This window comes from Corythoichthys intestinalis, chromosome 14 (assembly GCF_030265065.1).
Source record: "Corythoichthys intestinalis isolate RoL2023-P3 chromosome 14, ASM3026506v1, whole genome shotgun sequence".
Classification (NCBI taxonomy): Eukaryota; Metazoa; Chordata; class Actinopteri; order Syngnathiformes; family Syngnathidae; genus Corythoichthys; species Corythoichthys intestinalis.
In genome coordinates this window covers 13,786,104-13,812,114 of record NC_080408.1, presented here as the reverse complement: position 1 = coordinate 13,812,114, position 26,011 = coordinate 13,786,104, and the positions used below count along the sequence as shown (strand labels likewise).

Below are 26,011 nucleotides of genomic sequence, written 5' to 3'. Positions count from 1 at the left end.
TGCGCAGATTCGCACCAACATCTGGACCCTGTTTCTGGCTGTTGAGCCTTGTGCGAGCGCTGAGCCGCGAAAACACTCTTGCTGGCGATGCCAGGTTTGACCCGTATAAATACAACATGGCGTACAGGTGGGCAGAGTCCACCATCTGGCTGCAGACCACACTTAAGTTGGGTGTAAGATTTTCGAAGGGTTACCTTTAAACTGTGCGAGTGAATTCCTGTAAAGGGCCAAAATTCAAAGCTGCTGATTGAACATTGGAATGCAAATTGCGCATGCACTGGCTTTCCCGATAACAGGTTTACATGTCCAAATATTGGCTTTGGAAAAGGGTTCATCTAGGAGCAGTAATCAGGTTTTTGAAAGCAAAATATGAGCATATTCTGTTTTTTGAAAATGTTTACATGGCCATGCAAACAAGGTTACTGCCAGGGGCGGAACTTACAGTGGGGCAAATAAGTATTTAGTCAACCACTAATTGTGCAAGTTCTCCCACTTGAAAATATTAGAGAGGCCTGTAAGTGTCAACATGGGTAAACATGGGTAAACATCAACCATGACAGACAGAATGTGGGGGTAAAAAAAACAGAAAATCACATTGTTTGATTTTTAAAGAATTTATTTGCAAGTCATGGTGGAAAATAAGTATTTGGTCAATACCAAAAGTTCATCTCAATACTTTGTTATGTACCCTTTGTTGGCAATTCCGGAGGCCAAACGTTTTCTGTAAGTCTTCACAAGCTTTTTACACACTGTTGCTGGTATTTTGGCCCATTCCTCCGTGCAGATCTCCTCTAGAGCAGTGATGTTTTAGGGCTGTCGTTGCGCAACACGGACTTTCAACTCCCTCCACAGATTGTCTATGGGGTTCAGATCTGGAGACTGGCCTGGCCACTCCAGGGCCTTGAAATGCGTCTTACTAAGCCACTCCTTTATTGCCCTGGCTGTGTGTTTGGGATCATTGCCATGCTGAAAGGCCCAGCCACGTCTCATCTTCAATGCCCTTGCTGATGGAAGGAGATTTTCACTCAAAATCTCTTGATGCATGGCTCCATTCATTCTTTCCTTTACACAGATCAGTCGTCTTGGTCCCTTTGCAGAAAAACAGCCCCAAAGCATGATGTTTCCACCCCCATGCTTCACAGTGGGTATGGTGTTCTTCGGATGCAATTCAGTATACTTTCTCCTCCAAACACGAGAACCTGTGTTTCTACCAAAAAGTTCTATTTTGGTTTCATCTGACCATAACACATTCTCCCAGTCCTCTTCTGGATCATCCAAATGGTCTCTAGTGAACCGCAGAAGGGCCTGGACATGTACTTTCTTCAGCAGGGGAATACGTCTGGCAGTGCAGGATTTGAGTCCCTGCCGGCGCATTGTGTTACTGATCGTAGCCTTTGTTACTGTGGTCCCAGCTCTCTGTAGGTCATTCATTCATGTGGTTCTGGGATTTTGGCTCACCGTTCTTGTTATGATTTTGACGCCACGGGGTGAGATCTTGCATGGAGTCCCAGATCGAGCGAGATTATCAGTGGTCTTGTATGTCTTCCATTTTCTAACAATTGCTCCCACAGTTGATTTCTTTACACCAAGCATTTTACCTATTGCAGATTCAGTCTTCCCAGCCTGGTGCAGGTCAACAATTTTGTCTCTGGTGTCCTTCGACAGCTCTTTGGTCTTGGCCATAGTGGAGTTTGGAGGGTGAATGAAGTTGTGGACAGGTGTCTTTTATACCGATAATGAGTTAAAACAGGTGCCATTAATACAGGTAACGAGTGGAGCCTCGTTAGACCTCGTTAGAAGAAGTTGGACCTCCTTGACAGCCAGAAATCTTGCTTGTTTGTAGGTGACCAAATACTTATTTTCCACTCTAATTTGGAAATAAATTCTTTAAAAAAATCAAACAATGTGATTTCCTGTCTCTCGGGGTTGAGGTTTACCCATGTTGACAATTACAGGCCTCTCTAATCTTTTCAAGTAGGAGAATTTACACAATTGGTGGTTGACTAAATACTTATTTTCCCCACTGTTGGAGGCTGCCGGGGGTGCGACCACACTTTGGCCCAGGTCTTTAAGGGGACTGGTTTGCGGCTGTAAAGTGGGCGTTGCTGGGCGAGGGCAGGGTCAAGCAGAAAGGTAAGATGATGCGCAGAGCTGTGATATAGTGTTTTAAGAAGTGCTGTTTTCGTCAACGATGACGATAACGAAAATATTTTGTCAACAATTTTTTTCATGACGATGACGTGACGATGACGAGCTAAAAATGTGTCTTGGGAGACTAAAGCACAACAAGACCGATGCATGTTTTTGTCTGACGAGACGAGACTGAGATGAAAATTAGCCATAGTTCCGGTCATAGGTTCACAATGCCTGACATTTTTTTTTTTATCATATGTGTAGTTAGCACGAACCGTAGCAGTGTTTGGTCGTGTCACTCATGTCACATCGGCTGGTGAGTAAGCGTGTGTCCACTCCAGGCTCCTTTTGTAAAACATGTGTCAAGTGCTGCTTATTAAGTATTGTGTTCTCATCTTGGCTTGATATGCCGTGTTGCTTTTATCTTTAAAGTGCGTATGACACCAATAACCATGTTTATTTCATATTGCAAACAGTGTTTTATGCTCCTGAACGAAATGGACCGCTTGGATGTGTTTGGAAGCGATCGTTTTGTATATTCAATTTTTGAATCCCACGCCATGAAAATGAGTGACTTCGGCTTCAGTCTCGGGTTTAGGATGAATGCGAATGTGAAGTCACCCGTGTCAGCATCTCACAATACAGCATTGCTTTATAGCATGCAGATGGACTGCAGATTCAGCTAGTTTTGCGGATTAATTTGTTTATTTTTCGCATCACGCCAGCCAAACGGCTGCAGAAAATTGTTGCTGCACCAGGGAGAGGCGTGTGAGCCGGTTCCCATTCACCGCGGATATTGGCCAAAACAAGCCCTACTACTGTGGGACCATTGGACTTACAAGGAAGTAAGTAAACATCGTATTTTGTATTATGTCAAATACTGGGATCATGGCACACGCTTTAATACGGGGTGGCTTGCATTTTGTGGCTGAGTGTCCAACGAGAATGCTACTCGGTCGACGACCGGCGGCTTGTCGCACATCCCCCTGCCGGGAGAGCACTGCACTCAGCTTATTGCCCTCTTCATGTGCTCGGTGTTCTGTCAAATATTCAACCCCAACTTTGTGTTAAAAATGGCCGCGAATGCAACAATTACAAAGTAAACACTACAAACTTTCTTTGAATAAAGGACTATATACTTACGTTTGATCATGGCCGGACATGTAGAAAAGTTCTCCTCAGACACGTCCTGCGATGTTAGCTGCACAACAAATGCACGCCGCTCTCTAATTATTTAAGTCTTCGCTGTGTAGTAAGGCATTATTTTACGCCATATTCGTGTTGACCATGTGGCAGCTATGCGCTCCCTCGACGTCGGACGGTTTGCCCGGTGGTACTCTCCAGCTGCTTCCCCAGCGAGCTCTCCTTTCCTGCCGACGTCATCCTCCTGTTGGGGACGCTAGAGCCCTGTAATGATGGTCGTGGCTAAACGGCAGATTAAAAGACAAATTTCTCGTCATCTGCGCTTTGCCAAATTGTTGGATATAGTCGAATCGTCTAAAAATATTATTCTAATGCATATAATAATGCTATTTAAGACTTTTTTTATCCTGTCGTACGCACTTTAAAGGTCTGTGCTGAGTGATCATCACACACTAACTGTAATTTGTTGCGTCTGCTTAGCGTCCTCGTTAGCATAGTGTTTGCGTAAGCATTAGCATTTAGCGTGGTGATTGTCGTCTTAAACTCTTGGAAAACTCAACATACAGTTCGTAGCGTCCGAGTTTATAATTAATTGAAAATAATGTACTGTTTTCCTGATGAGTGTGTATTATCACGAAGATGATGCCCTTGTAGACTCCACAATTACAGTTGTGGTCAAAAGTTTACATACACTTGTGAAGAACATAAAGTCATGGCTCTCTTGAGTTTCCAGTTATTTCTACAACTCTGATTTTTCTCTGATAGAGTGATTGGAACAGATACTTCTTTGTCACAAAAAAACATTCATGAAGTTTGGTTCTTTTATGACTTTATTATGGGTGAACAGAAAAAAGTGATCAAATCTGCTGGGTCAAAAATATACATACAGCAGCGCTAATAATTGGTAACATGTCCCTTGGCCATTTTCACTTCAACTAGGCGCTTTTGGTAGCCGTCCACAAGCTTCTGGCAAGCTTCTGGTTGAATCTTTGACCACTCCTCTTGACAGAATGGTGCAGTTCAGTTAAATTTGATGGCTTTCTGACATGGACTTGTTTCTTCAGCATTGTCCACAAGTTCTCAATGGGGTTTAAGTCAGGACTTTGGGAAGGCCATTCGAAAACCTTAATTCTAGCCTGATTTAGCCATTCCATTATCACTTTTGATGTGTGTTTGGGGTCATTGTCCTGTTGGAACACCCAACTGCACCCAAGACCCAATCTTCGGGCTGATGACGTTAGGTTATCTTGAAGAATTTGAAGGTAATCCTCATTCTTCATTATCCCATTTACTCTCTGTAAAGCACCAGTTGCATTGGCAGCGAAACAGCCCCACAGCATAATACTACCACCACCGTGCTTGATGGTAGGCATGGTGTACTTGGGGTTAAAGGCCTCACCCTTTCTCCTCCAAACATATTGCTGGGCATTGTGGCCAAACAGCTCGATTTTTGTTTCGTCTGACCACAGAACTTTCCTCCAGAAGGTCTTATCTTTGTCCATGTGATCAGCAGCAAACTTCAGTCGAGCCTTAAGGTGCCGCTTTTGGAGCAAGGGCTTCCTTCTTGCACGGCAGCCTCTCAGTCCATGGAGATGCAAAACACGCTTGACTGTGGACACTGACACCTGTGTTCCAGCAGCTTCTAATTCTTGGCAGATCTGCTTTTTGGTGATTCTCGGTTGAATCTTCACCCTCCTGACCAATTTTCTCTCAGCAGCAGGTGATAGCTTGAGTTTTCTTCCTGATCATGGCAGTGACAAAACAGTGCCATGCACTTTATACTTACAAACAATTGTTTGCACTGTTGCTCTTGGGACCTGCAGCTGCTTTGAAATGGCTCCAAATGACTTTCCTGACTTGTTCAAGTCAATGATTCGCTTTTTCAGATCCATGTATGTATATTTTTGACCGAGCACATTTGATAACTTTTTCTGTTAACCCATAATAAAGTCATAAAAGAACCAAACTTCATGAATGTTTTTTGTGACAAAGTCCAATCACTCTATCGGAGAAAAATCAGAGTTGTAGAAATAACTGGAAACTCAAGAGAGCCATGACATTATGTTCTTCACAAGTGTATGTAAACTTTTGACCACAACTGTATGTGCTCGTCTGCTAATGTTCATTTGAAATTGTTGGAAACCTTTTATTTATTTATTCATGGATTAAAACTTAGACGAAAAAATTTTGAGTAATTGTCGACTAAAACTAGACAAAATTTGTCTGAGATTTTGTGGACTAAAACTAGACGAAGACATTTTGAAATGACTAAGATTAATAAGTATTTTTGTCCATATGACTAAGACGAAAGTTAAAGTGTATTATAATACTAAGGGGTTGTGAGATATCAATAGAACTGTTATCTGGCAAGATAACAAATATTAATAATGTTAACAAAAAAATAAATCACATTCATGAGCAATTTTCGAAAATAGATCGAAAATTACGAATATTTCCGATAGCATTCCGGAAACAGCCGAGAGGGGCGGAGACGTCACAACAAGGAAACAAAAGGTCCAGGCAGGTGCCATCGTTGTTTATCGACGAGAGAGTTGCATTCGTGTTTTATCAAAAAAATCGCTAAAATGGTTCAAACCTGTCATGCTACGTGGTGTACAAATAGCCATTTGTCCCACTGTAGTACCCATGAGTTCCCGAACGCGAGAAAAAGAGCTGGACTACGCAGACAATGAGTAAAGTTCGTCATTGCTAAGAGGGCTAATTTTCCAGACCCAGCTTCCGGCACGGTTTTGTGTGGTGCGCATTACACCTAAAAGATATTCGAACTATGGACAAATGAAATCAGGTTTTGCTAAGAAATTGCTGCTGAAAGCAGATGCGGCGCCCACCTACACGCGGAGCCACCTAAGTTTCCCGAGATATCAAGAAAGAGGACGATGACTGGCTCTGATGAGACCACCCCACCACCCCAGGCAAAGCAAAGGAGGGAAATGGCCAGAGTGAGTACTCTTTTATAATAAAAAACATACCATGCATTGGATATAGGACTGGACACATGTATAAATTATCGCTCGTAAAATATATAGAGTAAATCCTTTAATCCCATTCATATTTGTGTCGGTTGGCAGAGCGAAAACCTATGATAGCGCAATAAATGATAATTATTCTATACATTACTTTATTTTGCAGTCACGGTGTATCAGCTTCAGAAAAAGAAATTCAAAACAAACCATTCGGTGTTTCCCACACGAACTGTTGCCGGTGTTTCATCAGTGTGATTGCTCCCCTCAATGATCCTTTCATTTGGCTGCATTGGCTTTCGTTTGGGCTCAAATTGATAACTCAAAACACCAAAGAAAGCCTCATAACTCTCCTTGTCACCATTAGAAGAACGTTCGTTATGTCGGATTCGTCGCTGCAAATAGAAACAAAATTGTCCGCCATCATCGCCACCATTCAGTACTAAGCACTGAGCCGGGTGTTTCCTTGTTTTGACGTCACGCACACAATATGCTAGATTTCCGGGATCTCGGGCGCCAGTCGTTTTAGCTTGACAATCGATCCAAATTTCTATCATTTTCTTGGTGTTGCGATGTGTGTAATTACACGAAGTGGCATGATATGAATACAAAAGGCATGTGTTGATGGATAAATGATGGAATATTAGCATTTCCCCAGGTGTTGTCATAGCCTTTGAAAGGGCTGCCAAAAAATAACACTGGTTATAAGTTATATAGCACGTATAAGTGTTAAAATATTTATGTTTGGGCAGTTGCACTCCCCCAACCACTCTTCGGACGATCCACTTGGGGGTCCTATTTCTGCTCATCGCACCCAGCCCTGTTCACATTTGTCCCACCAGTGGTTATTGAAAAAAAGGCCATTTTTAAATGGGCATGTAAAAATACCATCTCTGCATTAGAAAAACTAATTGGGAAGTATGATGATAGATCATTATACACAATTTAGGAAGCTGTAACCAAGACAAACTGTTTTTAGACAGTGTTTGGAGACGTTTCTAAGGCCAACCAACCTTTGGTATTCGGGGTAGAGGTCATATTTCTGCAAAAAGCCAGGGCCACGTGAGAACTAACGGCGACGGAGTAAAGCATCCTGACTGGCCCGTTTAGGCACGGAGTAGAGAAATTCCTCGGCACTTCTGTCATCCGCTTGAGATTAAGAACAGTGTCAGGCCAGACGTCCTGGAACGCTCCAACTCTTGAGTGGGGACCTGTGATGAAATATTTCCCTTTCGAGTTGGGTGGTATGGTGACTTGGGTGGTATTCGCAGAGGGATGCCTCTGAGGATTTGCTGTTTCTTTTCATTGTTGATTCGTCGCACTGCATCTGGAAGGCTCTTGCTGCTAACCATCTGTTTGATGCACTCTGGATCACCCAAAAGAAGTTGGGAATGCTGCAAAATTGTGAGCTTAACTGTATAGAGATACTGGGCTGTGGTATTTTAGATTGTGTTGTGTAAAATTCAAAAGGTTTGCGCAGTACTAAATTGTACACTGGTATTAAAAAGTATCTGAACCTTTTGGAATTTCTCATATTTCTGCATTAAATCACCATCAAATGTGAGCTGATCTTTGTCAAAATCACACAGAGGTAAAATCAGTGTCTGCTTTAACTAAAACCACCCAAACATTTATAGCAGAGGTCACCTCGGTCCGGACCCCAAGCCGTCTGGACCGGATCTCAAGCTGTCCGGACTAATACACGTTGCAACAACAAAAATAATTTTTTCTGCGGGTTTGCAGAGCGGAGTTGGGCAACAAACAAAAACCTTAGCGGTGATGTGCGTGAGCCAGCCAATGGGAGTGAAGCATTTGAAAGTTATTTTTAGAACAGCATGTCTCACACTCGCTTTGCAGACTCTGCGGAGTGACAGCCAAAAACTGAGCCGAATGAAGTTGGAGGAAGAGGCGAAAAGGTATGGCAAATGGCGTGCTCAAAACTACGCAAGATTGATGCAGAAAGCAGAGTGTTTAAAGGGATCCTCTATTTTTAAGACAAGTAATTCCTAAAAGATAAATGTTAGTATGAGTTATAATAATTTGATATTAAAACCCCTCTTAATGTTTTTGTTTTAATAAAGTTTGTAAAATTATTTTAAGTGATAGGTCGCCATTCTTGTTACGTCGCAGTGCGTGACATCACTGGTCCCGTTAAGGAAATTCCAGCGTGTCACTCATTAGCTTTCCCAACATGTTGTCAGTTCTACCCTTCCTATTTGAACCAGGTCTGAAAAGTAAAGAGCAGGACAGCACTGTCGGTCGTTCACAAGACGAGCTTCAGGGAAAAATGCGTGCAGCAAATACCTGATAAGACAAAAGTTGGGCAAAATTGGTGACGCGAGAGTTGCTGTTTGGAACTCCAGTTTGGAGCAAGAGTGTATGCTGTTTGGAACTCCGGTTTTATTAGCAGATATTCAAGGTAAGCATATTGCGTTTTCAAACTTATCCCAATATAATTATGTAGATTGTTAGCATCCAGAGCTGTCGTGTGCTTTACATACAGTACAGGAAAAAGCACACCTTGTGTAATCCATGTCTTGTACATTGTAACACGTGGTAGCTAGGATACGTGTATAAAAGTACCAAAAAGGGGAGAAGCTTCCACTATGCACATTTATTCACAAAAAATAATATTTCCACCTTGACCACTCTTCACTCGGGAGCTCAGCAGTACGCCAACACGCGTTCCCTGAAGAACTCCAACATTGTTGTGAGGTCCACTTCAGAGTCACTGTCGTCACTGTAGCGTGCCATAGTGCTTTAATTATTTAGTATGATTTGGGGAAAACTCCCACGAAGAATAGTCAACATAAAAGATAGCAATAGTAATCCAAATCCGCGTTTTTTACTCACTCGATAATCCAGGAATTAGACCGATCCCATTGCACTGTCGCAGCCGCGATCAGGCCGTCGATTCCACAAAATAGACTGATCCGAAACGATGCTGGGGGACCGACGAATCAAAAAAATGGACGGATCCGGAACCAATGTTACAGACGCGGCGGGACCGTCGGATCCAGAAAATATCCCTTACTTGACTGAGGATCCAGGAAAAATGTTCGGGCGCCAGTCGTAACGTGTGGTGGGTAGGATACGTGCATACAGGGACCAAAAACTGCTTCAAAGCTAACACAAAAAAACACAATGGTTAAAAGTATGAGAGGGTAATACATGCAAAAAGTATTTTTGAGGCAATGAAAAGGTTCTAAAAAACTAAATAAAAACAAAAATAGCGAGTACTCGCCGCTTCTGACCGATGTGCGCATGCATTCGGATGCTTGCGCAAGCGTGCTGAGCGTTGTGTAGACGTTTCGCCGCGTAGTAAGGAATGGACGAACAACGGTAGCGCTTGTAAAAAGCAGCAATTTGAAAAGGCACTATGAGACGAAGCACGCAGCTTTTTCGCAAAGTTTCCCTATGAACTCTGCCATCCGTTCTAAAAAAATAGCGGAATTAAGGGCTCAGTATGATCGCTTTATTATTTATTACTAATTAATTATAATTAAATAACATTTATTACTTACTATAAATTTATTTTTTATATTTTATTTACATTTTTGAAAGTTGTAATTATCAGCATAGCCACGTGAAGATACGTTTGTATTTTATTGAAAAAAAGAAGCATTAATAAAAATATTTCCGGACCCGAGATTGTTGTAATTTTTTAATTTCGGACCCAGAGGATTTTTAAATCATGACCCCTGATTTATACTGTAGGTTGTCATACTTTAATGAGGCTAGCATGCAAACAATGACATAAGGGGGGGTGGATAACTAGACTGGAACTCCAGACAGACTGTTCCAGCTATAGAGTCTGGAGACTGCTCAGCGGATCAAATTCCCAGGGCGGAGCAAGCCACAGCAAACAGACAGCGGAGTGGGCCAATCTGCGACGGGCGGACGTGACGTTGGTAAAGCGACAAGAAACTCTGGCGCGAGGATGTAAACATATGAGAAGAGCGGAGAACGCAGAAGTCTATTCAACATGGCTAGCGCCTAAGGAGACTTAGGCAGAGGCATTAAGAGCAATTGAAACCATTTTTTACCAAACAATTTAAGTCAGGTGTGTGCCCAATCACTGATGAGTGGTTTAAAGCTGCCCTGCCCACTATAAAACACACACCTGGTAAGAATTGTCTTGATGAGAAGCATTGTCTGATGTGCATCATGGCTCAGCCAAAACAGCTGACTGAAGACCTGCGATCAAGGACTGTTGATTTGTATAAAGATGGGAAAGGATACAAAACCATCTCTAAAAGTCTGGATGTTCATCAATCAACAGTCAGAGAAGTTGTCTACAAATGGAGAGAGGTTGGAACTGTTGCTTCTCTCCCAAGGAGTGGCCGTCCACCAAAGATGACGCCATGAGTTCAGTGCAGAATACTCAGAGAGGTAAAAAAAGAGCCCTAGAGTGTCTGCTAAAGAGTTACATAAATCGTTGGCACAGTCAAATATCTCTGTGCACACATCAACTATATGTAAAAATATGGCCAAGAATGGTGTTCATGGAAGGACTCTACGGAGGAAGCCACTGCTGTCTAAAAAAAAAACATTTTTGCTCGTTTACTGTTCGCAAAAAGGCACTTGGACACTCCACAGAAGTTGTGACAAAATATTGTGGACTGATGAAACCAAAGTTGAAATGTTTGGGAGTAACACACAAAGTCATGTGTGGAGGAAAAACGGAACAGCTCACCAGCATCAACACCTCATCCCCACCGTACAGCATGGTTGTGGGAGCATCATGAATTGGGGCTGTTTTGCTACCTCAGGGCCTGGGCAACTTGCAATCATTAATGGAAGAATGAATTCAAAAGTTTATCAGGATGTTTTGCAGAAAAACCTGAGGCAGGCTGTCAGACAGTTGAAGCTAAAAAGAGGATAGATGCTGCAACAAGACAATGATCCAAAACACAGAAGTGAATCAACTTCAGAATGGTTTCAGAAGAACAAAATACACATTCTGAAGTGGCCGAGTCAAAGTCCAGATTTGAATCCCATTGACATGCTGTGGCATTACCTAAAGACAGCAATTCATGCCAGACATCCCAGGAAACTGACTGAATTACAGCAGTTTTGAAGAGGAGAATGTGCCAAGATTAGTCCTGATCGATGTGCCAGACTGATCTGCAGCTACAGGGAGCATCTGGTTGTTATTGCTAAGTTATTGCTGCCAAGGTGGGGGCACATAATATTAAATGTGATGGTTCACTTACTTATTTTCCCCCTCTGTCATTGTTTGCACACTATCCTCATTGAAATATGAAAACCTATATATGTTTGGATGGTTTTAGTTTAAGCAAACACTGTTTTTTCATCTGTGTGATTTGGCAAAGATCATATTTGATGGTGATTTTATGCAGAAATGTGAGAAATTCCAAAAGGTTCAGATACTTTTTCAAACCACTGTACAAAGTCTGACTATCTAATGAGCGTAAATGTCCTGAAAAATGTTAACACATATTTAGGTACATTTTTTTGCTGTTGGAGTGTTCAGTGATTTTGAACTGTGAAAATCTTAGCATTAGCACTAAATAATACAGAGACTACATTTTGTGTGGAGTTTTTTTGTTGTTCTTGTGAGTTTTTTTTTTATTTTTTTTTATTAATTTAACTCATTCACAACCACTGATGGCGCTAAACGTCCAGTCCAATTTGACTGTGAGGGCTGGCAGTGATCATTCACTGCCCCCTTGGACGTCTAGCAGTGTCAATGGCCACCAATGAGTTAAGTTCCTCTGAGAGTGTGTACTGCCCTATTATTTTTACTTAACTAAATGAGCAATATCAGTACTTTGTCCTTTTTTAAACAAGTACAGTATAAACACTTGTGCAACAGTATGAGTAACAGTACTGCTAATCAGCAGCTACAAGATTTGGCAAACTGTTTACTCTGTCCTTGGGCGTCTTACGAAACTGCATCCTTTGGTTGACAAAAGAGAACAGGCGATGCCGAGTGTTATTCTTGGTTCGCTGTCTGAAATTCCAGAGAATCTCCGGTATTTACAAAACGCCAAAAATGCATTCTTTCCAACGTGATTGAAAATCCTTGACGGCAACCACTGAGGGCTGTAAAACCATCAGTGGCGCCGTGCTCAGAATCAGGCAGTGTACCATTGAAAGTTATGTTCGTCATATCGAGGAGGCACAATGAAACCATTTGAAACCAAGAAGGCAGCTCATGATTACAGAGCGCAAGGGATAATAAGGCACTCCTAAATCAAAACACTGGTATCTCAAAACGATTTCCCATATTACATTATATTGAATGAGCATGCTATTCATCTATTCTTTTCTAAGCAGAAATTATTTAATAACATTACACACAAGACATTTCACTGTGACTTATTAATGTAAAATATTGTATAGTAGCCATTTTTTCACAGAGGATAAAGAATATACAGTGCCTTGCAAAAGTATTCGGCCCCCTTGAACCTTGCAACCTTTCGCCACATTTCAGGCTTCAAACATAAAGATATAAAATTGAAATTTTTTGTCAAGAATCAACAACAAGTGAGACACAATCGTGAAGTGGAACAAAATTGATTGGATAATTTAAACTTTTTTAACAAATAAAAAACTGAAAAGTGGGGCGTGCAATATTATTCGGCCCCCTTGCGTTAATACTTTGTAGCGCCACCTTTTGCTCCAATTACAGCTGCAAGTCGCTTGGGGTATGTTTCTATCAGTTTTGCACATCGAGAGACTGACATTCTTGCCCATTCTTCCTTGCAAAACAGCTCGAGCACAGTGAGGTTGGATGGAGAGTGTTTGTGAACAGCAGTCTTCAGCTCTTTCCACAGATTCTCGATTGGATTCAGGTCTGGACTTTGACTTGGCCATTCTAACACCTGGATACGTTTATTTTTGAACCATTCCATTGTAGATTTGGCTTTATGTTTTGGATCATTGTCCTGTTGGAAGATAAATCTCCGTCCCAGTCTCAGGTCTTGTGCAGATACCAACAGGTTTACTTCCAGAATGTTCCTGTATTTGGCTGCATCCATCTTCCCGTCAATTTTAACCATCTTCCCTGTCCCTGCTGAAGAAAAGCAGGCCCAAACCATGATGCTGCCACCACCATGTTTGACAGTGGGGATGGTGTGTTCAGGGTGATGAGCTGTGTTGGTTTTACGCCAAACATATCGTTTTGCATTGTGACCAAAAAGTTCAATTTTGGTTTCATCTGACCAGAGCACCTTCTTCCACATGTTTGGTGTGTCTCCCAGGTGGCTTGTGGCAAACTTTAAATGACTTTTTATGGATATCTTTGAGAAATGGCTTTCTTCTTGCCACTCTTCCATAAAGGCCAGATTTGTGCAGTGTACGACTGATTGTTGTCCTATGGACAGACTCTCCCACCTCAGCTGTAGATCTCTGCAGTTCATCCAGAGTGATCATGGGCCTCTTGGCTGCATCTCTGATCAGTTTTCTCCTTGTTTGAGAAGAAAGTTTGGAAGGACGGCCGGGTCTTGGTAGATTTGCAGTGGTCTGATGCTCCTTCCATTTCAATATGATGGCTTGCACAGTGCTCCTTGAGATGTTTAAAGCTTGGGAAATCTTTTTGTATCCAAATCCGGCTTTAAAATTCTCCACAACAGTATCTTGGACCTGCATGGTGTGTTCCTTGGTTTTCATAATGCTCTCTGCACTTTAAACAGAACCCTGAGACTATCACAGAGCAGGTGCATTTATACGGAGACTTGATTACACACAGGTGGATTCTATCTATCATCATCGGTCATTTAGGACAACATTGGATCATTCAGAGATCCTCACTGAACTTCTGGAGTGAGTTTGTTGCACTGAAAGTAAAGGGGCCGAATAATAGTGCACGCCCCACTTTTCAGTTTTTTATTTGTTAAAAAAGTTTAAATTATCCAATTAATGTTGTTCCACTTCACGATTGTGTCCCACTTGTTGTTGATTCTTGACAAAAAAATTAAATTTCATATCTTTATGTTTGAAGCCTGAAATGTGGCGAAAGGTTGCAAGATTCAAGGGGGCCGAATACTTTGGCAAGGCACTGTATGCTGTTGTTATCAGTGTTGGGAGTAACGGCGTTATTTTTTTTAGTAACGGGGTAATCTAACTAATTACTTTTTCCGCCGTTACAACGCCGTTACCGTTACTGACGGTCAAAAGCGGTGCGTTACTTACTCTGAATAAATTCAAGAAACTACCAGCCGTGTCGAGTCAACTCTCTGCTCTGTTGATTTGTCATCCAAGACTTGGGGTGCGTTCAGGTTCGAGAATAGTGTACGTACTTCTGACTCCAAGCTGTTTGTCCCGGCTCATTCAATTAGAGAATGCTTTCCAAAGTTTGGTAACGCTTCTGTGTTTGCTACACCTGATGCTAGCCTCATTCCCATCTCCCACTGTCAGCCAGCAATAATTCTGCTTCCATCTTGAGGACGGCAGACGCTTTGAAGGTGACGTGAATTGTCGGGAAACGAGCCTACCTGAATGCAGCCCCTCGAGAGATGCGATGGAAGTGATTGTGATTGGCTGAGGGTTAGAGTCATGTGTCGTGGTAAGGTAATCAGAGCCGGTGATTTCACAAGCAAACCGGAACAGCGCGTGCGGCAAACACACACATGCAAAACAGATGCACAGGGGCGGGATGGCAGAACATTCAGAAGAAAAATTGTCCTTTAAGAGGTGGGGATATAGACACTATTTCACGTTTGTCGAAATTAAAGGAAAGAACCTGCATGTAATGTGTAATTTATGTCCCGGGGCAAAGCTTTTGTCGACATCTGTGTTAAGCAATTCAAATCTGCTGACGCACCTAACAAGTTAACTATCTGTCTGTTCTTCTCTATTCCACTGACTCGAATACTGCTCAGAAAATTTCAAATTCTTTGACATACAACAAGTTCTTTTTAAAGTAATGGAAATAGTTACTTTCCCTGGTAACTAGTTACTTTTACTATAGAGTAATTCAGTTACTAACTCAGTTACTTTTTGGAAGAAGTAGTGAGTAATGTAACTAATTACTTTTTTAAAGTAACGTGCCCAACACTGGTTGTTATATTGTTTGTCAAGATTTGATCATTGATTATTTGGAGGAGTCAAAAGTATGCTGTATTTGGGGGACCTAAATCTAAACTGTTCCTTTAAAAAAAAATACTAGTTGCAGTTTTATGTTTCCTGAAATGGCAAAAAATCCCTGTCTAAATCGTATAGTAGTACATTTTGTCATAATATACAGTACATTTCAACTGAAAAAAATAAGCATCTTTGTATGCCTACGAGGAGATTCATTTTAGCCTGAGTTGTTGCTAAAAGTTAAATTTATATGCATGCGTCACTGCACTTCTAGTACCTTTCCCCCCCAAAAAATAGTATAATCATTAAGCCATTTATTATTAAGGGTAACTTAAAAAAATGAAACAAAATCAACATGGTATGGAATCACAGTTACCGTATTGTTCAGACTACAAGTCGCAGTTTTTTTTTCATAGTTTGGCCAGGGGTGCGATTTATACTCTTGAGTGACTTATGATAAAATTATTAACACATTACTATATCACTTCACATGTTATTTTCCCACTAAAGCGCAAGAGTTTATGCATAGACTTCACTATCAGTTGACAAGACAGCTCCTAGAGACATTGAGCCACGGCTTCATGTAGTGGGGCGGGATTTACGCATTTATTCACAAGCATTTTCAACTTAAAAAGCTATTTGTTTTGTGATGGCTGCCATGTTGGATATTTACTGTATATATCTAGACACAATAACGTAACTTTCATTATTCAAATAATCAGGTAATTTTTGGCCAACTGCCCTTTTTTTGTAAAAAAAAAAAAAAAGACCTAGTAATTTAGACATATCTGCGTCCATACAAAAAAAAAAAAAATCGGCTTTTACGTGTTTTATTTTATGTAACATTTCAAGCTAAAAACGACGAGGGGCAGATAGCCGGCAAGACGTGCTGATGCAATAGTGACATCGGATTTCAACCAAAATAACTTGTGATTTTTTTATAGAAAAAGGCAAAATTTGCTTTTGTTGAGTAAAATTAGGATGATTCTGCATGCTTTCCTCAAATATTAAGTTGCTGATGTAAAAATTGAGTGATTATTAGCTGTTGAAAATCCATGTCAAATAGGCACACACAAAAAAAAAAAATGTCGCTATTTCTTAAAAAGTAACTAATTAGATCACACACTAATGAAAAAAATAACGTCGTTATATTCTAACGCCGTTATTAACAACACTGGGTGGGACTTATGTTTTTTTCCTCTTCATTCCACATTTTTTGGCTGGTGCAACTTATACACAGGTGCAATTAATAGTCCGGAAAATACGGTTATTGTTGTATTTGCCTCCAGATTAATCGATCAGAAAAGACAATTGCCAACATTTTGGTGGGTGTGTCAATTATGCATGCTTCTTTGTAATTCCAGGGGATAACTGAGTACAAACACATCTATGTTGCAAAGTGAATATGTATGGGGCGCCGTTTGTAAAGCAGCACATGCTGAAAATTACGACAACATTTTCTCACATTTAGCGCCGCATCAGTGTTTAAAATGTGGTGTGAAAATTTTAGAGTCACTTTTTTTGCACATTTACGACATTATTTAGCAATCTAAATATTTATTTTTAAATAACAAGTATTAGGCTTAAATATTGAAATCCAGAACTAATTTAAATATTTAATCTAAATCTTAAATGTTAATCTTACATATATATCTTAAATCTAAATGTTAAATATAAATCCTTAATCTAAATGTTAAATCTAAAATGTTAAATCAAATCCTAAATCTAAATGTTAAATCTAAATTCTTAATCTAAATGTTAAATCTAAATCTTAAATATAAGTCTTAAATATAAATCTTTCATCTAAATGTTAAATCTAAATCCTGAATCTAAATGTTACATCTAAATTCTTAATCTAAATGTTAAATCTAAATCTTAAATATAAGTCTTAAATCTAAATCTTAAATCTAAATCTTAAATCTACATTTTAAATATGTCTTAAATCTACATCTTTACTATATATCCTAAATGCAAATCTTAAGTATAAATCTCAAATCTAAATTGTAAATGGTAAATGTAAACCCTAAATCTTGAAACGGGTGGAACTAAATATTTATGTAACGTGTAAATTCATATAACTGGTGACCGGAAGTAAAAATAAAAAAAAAATTAAAAAGTTGGAGCAGCTCAGACTGTGTTTGCATATTAGCTAAATATTTAGTTTCACCCGTTTCAAGATTTAGATTTACATTTAAGATATATATTTAAGATTTACATTTTAAATATAAGATTTATATTTAAGAGATATTCAGGATTTAGATTTAACGTTTACATTAAAGATGTAAGATTTAGGATTTAGATTCAACGTTTACATTAAGGATTTAGATTTAAGATTTAGATTTAAGAATTTGATTTAAGATTTAGATTTAAGATTTAGATTTAGACTTAAGATTTAGACTTAAGATTTAGATTTAAGATTTACATTAAATGTGCAAAAAAAGTGACTAAAATTGTCACACATTTTAAAAACTGCTGCGTTAAATGTGAGAAAATGTCGTCGTAACTTTCAGCATGTGCTGCTTTACAAACGGCGCCCCATAAAGATGAGACTAATTGGGATCATGCCTTTTAAAATACCTGCATATATATCGGCTTGCCTTGACAAACTTGCTATCAGTGAATAAAACGGTTGGCCCAATGATGACTGTACTTGTTGTTGGGCCAAGGCGGTGAGCTGTGATAGCAGCAGGAGCTTGTGAGAGCAGCTGAGTGAAATTCTCAGACAAGATTTAAACAAACACAAACGTAGACGCTTGCCAAACCAAAGACAAGCAAGAAGGAGAAAGAAGAAGAATATCTGACAAAACCAGTAAACACACAGCGCCACCTTTTGATCAACATGGCAAATTTTCCTTACTCGGGAATTCAAATTCCATAAATCACTTGGCAAGGACACTGAAATGCTGGAGTCACTTCTTTTTATTTCAAAGTTAAAATATGGGACACTCAGATGCATTATCTTACCCACCGGATAATTGAGATGTCAAATTGATTTATTTGAGAAACCCACAGAAAAGTACTCACGCCTCCTGCACTTCTATCTCATTTGGCCCACAGTAAGAAAAAAGTCCATTGTTTTTAAACATAGCTATAACGATACACATCTTTATCCAATTTAGCTGCCGCTGACTGTTTGCCTTTGCTGCCATTGATGGTGATTGAAGTCCAATCTATTTTGAAGGAGAAGGTTGGCAACTTATCACTCTTCCTATTTAATTCGGATTGGGCTTCCGTCACTGGCACTGCAACAAGAGCAAAACACAACATGTATTTTGGTCCATTTTGAATTTTAGAGTGCAATAAATTTTCATGTAATAATATATTTTTTTTAATATTTCCGATATTTCAGCATAAGGTTAACACTCAAGTAGTGTTACAGTGGCTTACAATAATATTAAATACATCTTGACTTCTAATTTGTTTGATGAAATCTTATGACTATGACTGTAAAACTTAGTAATGAATTCATATTAGTGCTGGAGTGCCCCCTGGTGGTTTTGCATTAATTCCTGCTGACCATGAACTAGGCTAGCACTTTCTAGTGCTATGTCTCCAAATTTAAAATTTGGCTACATCTGCATATACACAGGTGGAAGCATTCATGGTCCCAGACTAAACATTAAGTTGATCCTTGAACTGATAATGGAACTTCGACATCGTATTTCTCGAACCATGATTTTGGCTGTTCTGTTAAGCACAAATTGGCTCAGCTGGGCAATGTAAGAGGGGAATTTCTTTGAGTAATTAAACCTGAGTGGATGGTGATTTCAGTGCGGTGAACCACATGTGCAAGATGGCAAGGACAAACTAACATAAGAAGCCAGGAAAACAATCCTGCGTCCTGATTGTCAGTGGCCGAAAACCAAGTGGATCACAAGATCCAATGTGCCAGTATACCTCTCAATCCCCATTTTTATAGCTCAGAATTAAAAAAAATCATCCAAATTTTGGGGTCTCAGGCTGCCAATACCGGGAACCAGTGTACATTAGCTTTTAAAGGTGTAACAATACTGTATATCGAAAAAGTGATACATATCGTGATACTTTGTAGCCCAATAGGTTATCGATTTCCTCCGACCAAGAATCGATATTTCCAGACCATAAAGCAAGCTAGGCAAATGCTAGGGGCGTCGCAGCGTCCAAAAGGGCATCAAGAAAAATGTTCAATAATAATAATAAAAAACAAATAATATTTGATGATAGCAGTATTCAAAAAAATTATATAGACAACAAAAGAAAAACAATACATACAGTACTATGATAATGTATCTGAACCTTTTAGAATTTCTCACATTTCTGCATAAAATCACCATCAAATGTGATCTGATCTTTGTCAAAATCACACAGATGAAAAAAAAAACAGTGCTTTAACTAGAACCACCCAAACATTTATAGGTTTTCATATTTTAATGAGGATAGTATGCAAACAATGACAGAAGGGGAAATTAAGTAAGTAAACCATCACATTTAATATTTTGTGCCTCCACCCATAAGCGGATTTTAAGGGGGGGGCAGGCCCCCCTCGTGGCCAAAAAGTGTCCTTGCATGTAATTGACTTTCCTATGTATATAAAAGTTGTAAAGCAATAAAACTGTAACAAAAATGAATGAAATGAACCAAAATATATATATATATATATATTTTATAATGGGTCAAAATTATTTTTTGAACATTTGCTTTGCATATAAATTAATGCAAAGCATATTAGTGGTGGGACTCGATTAAAATTTTTAATCGAGTTAATTACAGGGTCTGTAATTAATTAATCGAAATTAATCGCATTCTAATTGAAAACCATATATTGACAAAACAAATCATGTTCTCAATAAAAAAGCCTTTTTGAGCTTAACAACAAATTTATTGCTGTTAATATGTAATGTCATCAGCAAACAATTGGTCAAAGTGCTCATACAGCTATTCAGGTTTCAAGTGTTTCAGGCACCCGGATTATTCATGTTCTTTGAAAACATTTTTCTTTCGATATGTAAACAGTTAAAAAACAGTAACAAACTACTTTTCAGTAGTTACAAGATAAAACTATGAGGCATAAAATATTGCCAAACATTTTCTTTCAAATAGTGAAATGTAAACATTGATAATTAAACTGCAAGAAAATAACAATTTAAGTGCGACACTTCAACATTAAGTTTTTTTAACAATCCGTACCAATTGCTGTGACTTTTCGTTCAATCTCCCAGGACTCAGCTACCGGGAAAAACTGGTCTGCACAGTTTACTGTATAGTGTCTGTCGTTGGCTTTTTGGACAGTCAGGACGAAAGACGCCAAATGCCCTTCATTGTTGACGACTTGTCTTGTATGTACGGTCACTCCGAGATAGTTAGAATTGCTCAAGAAAGTCCAGTGGTCCCGTGTCAAACCAACATACTCGACAGACTTCAATAGGTCTTCTTTGGTCTGCTTTTCGTCATCGTATAGCAGCTTGCACAAGCGTCGGCCAAGGCGGCCCGCTGGGTGCAACCGCGACCGCCAAGCCGACCCCGCCGGGACCCTCGCCGCCGCCGCTGCGCCCTGGTTAAAGGGCGGGCCGGAAGAGGGGGACGAGGAAGGGGCGCGGCCGCCTCAGCAGCTTACACAAAACGATGCTCTTGTCCATTGTTCCATCAGGACGCGTTTTATAGGGAATAACTGGCCCCTAACCGTCCAAATAAAATGTCACCTCCCATCACTGCTGTTAGCGTTTGTTTGTGTGCGTCAGACTTACCGGCGTACCAGAAAAACGTGAGTAGGAAGGTTCTGCATGCGGACAAATGGAACTGAAACTATTAATTGCGTTAAAAAGTCCCAGCCTTAATATATATATATATATATATATATATATATATATATATATATATATATATATATATATATATATATATATATATATATATATATATATATATATACATAAATATATACATATATATGTATAGAGAGAGAGAGAGACAGAGAGAGAGATTTTTTTTTCCAAATAATTTTTTTCTTTGATTTAATTTTTTTTTTTTTTTTTTTTTTTTTTTTTTGATTAAAGCAACTTTTTGGGGGATTGAATGATTTAGACACAAATGTCCCACCCATAATATGGCCCAAACACAAAAAGGATTGTTTCAATCAAAGAAAACTTTTTCAATTAAAAATTAAGTGTTCAAATGCAAATTTTTCAATCTCAAATAGTTTTCTATGATTGAAATTTTTCTTTTTTTGACTGAAGTGATTTTTCTTTTTGAAAACAGATATTTTTTGAAGCAAGTTATTTTTTGATTGAATAATGACAAAAATGTCCTAGCCAAAATGTGGCCCAAACACAAATAAACATTACTTCAATCAAAAAAGTTGCTTCAATAAAAAAAAAAAAACTTTACTTCAATTAAAAAAAAAAAAAAATTTTAAATTGAAGAAAAATAGCTTTCGCATGAATTGAGTTTCAAATTTATTTTTGCATTCAAACACATATTTTTTTTTGATTAAAGTGACTTTTTTTGGTTGAAGATATATATTTTGATTGAATAATAAAGACACAAATCTACCTCCATATGGCTCCGCCCAGGGGATGCAATTTTTGACTGGGGTAACTACATTGGCACGACACCGGCGGGCGTACCATATTCAATGGATGACGATCTTGGCAAAAAGTATTGCCTAAGCAGCCTGATTTAGAATTCCCTTCAAGAATGATGGGAAACAAAAAAACACTCATTGTCAACTTATTATTATAAATATTTTTTTAAGTTAATTTTATTGCTGACACTGCGTTTCGGGGTCATCAACATGTTGTGCCCCCCGCCCCAAAAGTCAAACTCCGCCTACGCCCCCACCCCCTTTGGCAGCAATAACTTCCTGTAGCTGCAGATCAGTCTGGCACATCGATCAGGACTAATCTTGGGCCATTCTTCTCTACAAAACTACTGTAGTTCAGTCAGATTCCTGGGATGTCTGGCATGAATCGCTGTCTTTAGGTCATGCCACCGCATCTCAATGGGGTTTAAGTCTGGCCTTTGACTTGGCCACTCCAGAAGGTGTATTTTGTTCTTCTGAAACCATTCTGAAGTTGATTCACTTCTGTATTTTGGATCATTGTCTTGTTGCAGCATCCATCGTCTTTTTTAGCTTCAACTGTCTGACAGACGGCCTTTGGTTTTCCTACAAAACATCCTGATAAACTTGAATTCATTCTTCCATTAATGATAGCATGTTGTCCAGGCCATGAGGTAGCAAAACAGCCCCAAATCATGATGCTCCCTCCTTCATGCCTAACGGTGGGTATGAGGTGTTGATGTTGGGGAGCTTTTCTATTTTTCCTCCACACATGCCGTTGTGTGTTAATCCCAAACAATTCAACTTTGGTTTCATTAGTCCACAAAATATTTTGCCAAAACTTCTGTGGAGTGTCCAAGTACCTTTTTGCGAACATTAAACAAGCAACAATTGTTTTTTTTTAGCCAGCAATGCCTTCCTCCGTGGATTCCTCCCATCAACACAATTCTTGGCCATAGTTTTACATATAATAGATGTGTGCACAAAGATATCTAGGGTTCTTTTTTACCTCTCATAGCATTCTGCACTGAACTTTTCTTTGGTGGACGGTCACTCCTTGGGAGAGAACCAACAGGGCCAAACTGTCTCCATTTGTAGACAACTTCTCTGACTGTCGATTGATAAACATCCAGACTTTTAGAGAGGGTTTTGTATCCTTCCCCAGCTTTATACAAATCATTAATCCTTGATCGCAGGTTTTTTGACCGAGCCATGATGAACATCAGACAATGCTTCTCATCAAGACATTTCTTACCAGGTATATGTTTTATAGTGGGCAGGGCAGCTTTAAACCACTCATCAGTGATTGAGCACACACCTGACTTAAAATGTTTGGTAAAAATTGGTTTCAATTGCTCTTTAAGTCTCCTTAGGCAGAAGTTTCACTTACTTTTTTTCCCCTTCTGTCTTGTCATTGTTTGCATATTATCCTCATTAAAATATGAAAACCTATGAATGTTTGGGTGGTTTTAGTTAAAGCAGACACTGTATTTTCATCTGTGTGATTTTGACAAAGATCAGATCATATTTGGTGGTGATTTTATGCAGGAATGTGAGAAATTCCTAAAGGTTCAGATACTTTTTGATACCACTGTATAGTAGTAAGTCTTTAAATAATAATGAAATCATTTTTATCATGCGCCTTCTGCCCGTTTCACTGTTTCCCGTGATGCACTAATTTCACCACAGTCTCTAATCTCACTCAACAGCTATTTGACTAATATAATGTAACATCCCACTTTTGCCCACTTCTGTACATGCTGGGTCATCTTTTGCAGCCACCTTATCCAGATCAGCACCAAATCCAGTACCTTCCCACACACAAACTGCTAATGGAAAGAGAATTACTGTGTGAGTGTTCATTTGATTAATTATTACATTTGAGGTCTTGAAAAACCATTTATTAAAAAATATTGATGTACAGACGGTGCTTTTTTGCATTGAAACAAGATTGAAAAAAAGAGGGGGTCGTCTTATATTCGCGGTCTAGACATTATACCCATTCATGACACTAGATGACGCCAGATATCATTGAAGCGATGTTCTGCTATGACAGATCTCAGCTACACTCCCCATTATCAACGCTAGATGGCACCAGATATCACTGAAGCGATGTTCTGTCATGACAGATCTCAGGCTACTCTCAAGTTTAACCAGTTTGCATTATTTTATTGCAATGTTTTTCCTTATTGAGATTTGTTTCAAGACTACAGTTACAGTTAGACTTTGATGATTAATGCAGTTATTGCAATTTTGTTGTTTTATCGCAATGGATTGGTTTATTTACATTTCAAAAACCAAAAGCCATTCATTTGCGAATGTGATTGCACTTTAGTTTACATATTTAAATGTTCAGATATTAAGATTTGAATGAGGCAAAATAACATGCTTTTTCTCTCAAATATATTGTTGTATTATTGTTTCTGATGTACTGTAATTATTTCTGTATAAAAATTAATTTGGTGTTCAAAAAGTCTTTTTTCAAACTTGAGTCTTGAAAAAGAGGGGTTGTCTTATAATCAGGGCCGTCTTATATTCTTATATTCGGGCCAATACGGTAATAATAATAAAACCGAGGAACCACAATAAGTTACCTAAAAAAAACATTGTCACCTGCATGTCCATACTGTCCAGTTATGGATGTGTTCTAAGTCAAATCAAATCAAATCAACTTTTATTTGTTTAGACCAAATCACAACAACAGTTATCTCAAGGAGAAAACAAAACATGTTTTAAGGTGCAGTAGCCCTACGCTGGATTTTGACCTACTTGAGCATTGTAGCTTTTTTTTTTTTTTTTTTTTTTTTTTTGCCCCCCCCCCAGGTAAGACTAATGCCCAGCCACACCTGGCATCCTGTTAACACCACTGTCTCCGGTAACTATTTCTGCCAACAGACAAGATAAGGAGAATTGTAGCCTATGACAAGGAATGAGCTACAAATAAGGCAATCACATTCAACACGTGATACAACTTCAATAATTTATTGCAAATTATTTTGTTGTGTTTGAAAACCCTTTATTTAATAGTCCAGTAATATAATCCCACTAATCTCCAATATCCAACAGACGACTACATCGTTGGAGATCTTGCATTTCATTCAAGTTGTTTTTCAATTTTCTGGTTAAATTGTCATTCTATCCAAGTTCAGTTCTCACAGTGTATGGAAAATTGATACTTCAATTTCTTCCTTTGCAAAAGCTTGACATGACGTGGCGTGTTTTTGCCACTAATGCTGGCCGTGGGCACATACCCTGCTGAGAATCAGCGCATATCTTCTTTGTGCTTGTTTGTTTGCAGTTTATACGTCAATTTATTTAGCAGCTCCACCCCCGGATTCATACGGCTTTCACAGGGGGAGTTTTCCATTCAGAAATATGCCCGCCCCGAGGCGTCGTTCCACTGCTTGTCCTCCTGGAAAGACATCCACAAAAGAGAAACAGAAATGAGTCACCTTTGTGTGTTCACAGCTTTTTTTATGAAATCAAACTGTACAAGGATTTTCTCTTTAAGTAATGATAGCACAGTCCCGAAAAGGAATGTGTTCATCATCTCTTTCGAAACTGAAAAACAGGCCATTTTTTTCTTTGTACTTGTAAGTGCAGTATGTTTTTTTGTAATCAAAGTATCAATAGGTAGTCTCTGCACATATCAATGAAACTGTTAGACCAAGGGTGTAGGTTTGGGCTCAACATTGGTAGGGACGATATAACAGCATAACATGCATGTACACTTTTTGCTGGGGACAGGTCATTAATAAGACCAAACAGATTGGGTAAACGGGGGGTCAAGGCGACATTTCTCACAAATATGAACCTAATTAATTTATAGTAAGGGTGTAACAGTACATGTATTTGTATTGAAACGCTTCGGTACGTGGTCTTCAGTTCGGAACGGAGGCGTACCGAACGAGTTTCTGACGTAATGTAACCCTTACTTTTCGAGGCTGTGAGTCGATCGGGTTACAGTTTCTTTGTGTAAATTATATTTACTCCATCTTCTCTACTATAATGAGAACCAAAACGGTAGGACAGTATAACCCAGAAACGTCAACGGCGCGACAACGTGGCCGCTGTGAGAACGCAGTGAAACGTGGGCGTTAAAGTCAATCAGCCAATGCACACCCGTCGCAGTGCGGCCACGTGTTAGACGCGTCCCAGAAGCGGCTAA

General features: G+C 39.2%; 1 protein-coding gene across 2 annotated transcripts in view; it reads right to left on the bottom strand.

Annotated features, from left to right (window-relative positions):
* Positions 1 to 17,891: 17,891 nt before the first annotated feature.
* LOC130929472 (uncharacterized) overlaps positions 17,892 to 26,011 on the bottom strand; it is a 29,346-nt gene continuing 21,226 nt past the window's right edge. Inside the window, exons 3-4 of one of the 2 annotated variants that reach the window (XM_057856620.1) lie at positions 25,095 to 25,255; positions 17,892 to 18,550 (exon numbers count right to left, since the gene is read on the bottom strand). The gene's annotated coding sequence lies outside the window, so the exon portion shown is untranslated. Of the gene's footprint in view, positions 18,551 to 24,702; positions 25,256 to 26,011 lie in introns of those variants that run through there. The other variant, XM_057856619.1, reaches the window with a different exon arrangement.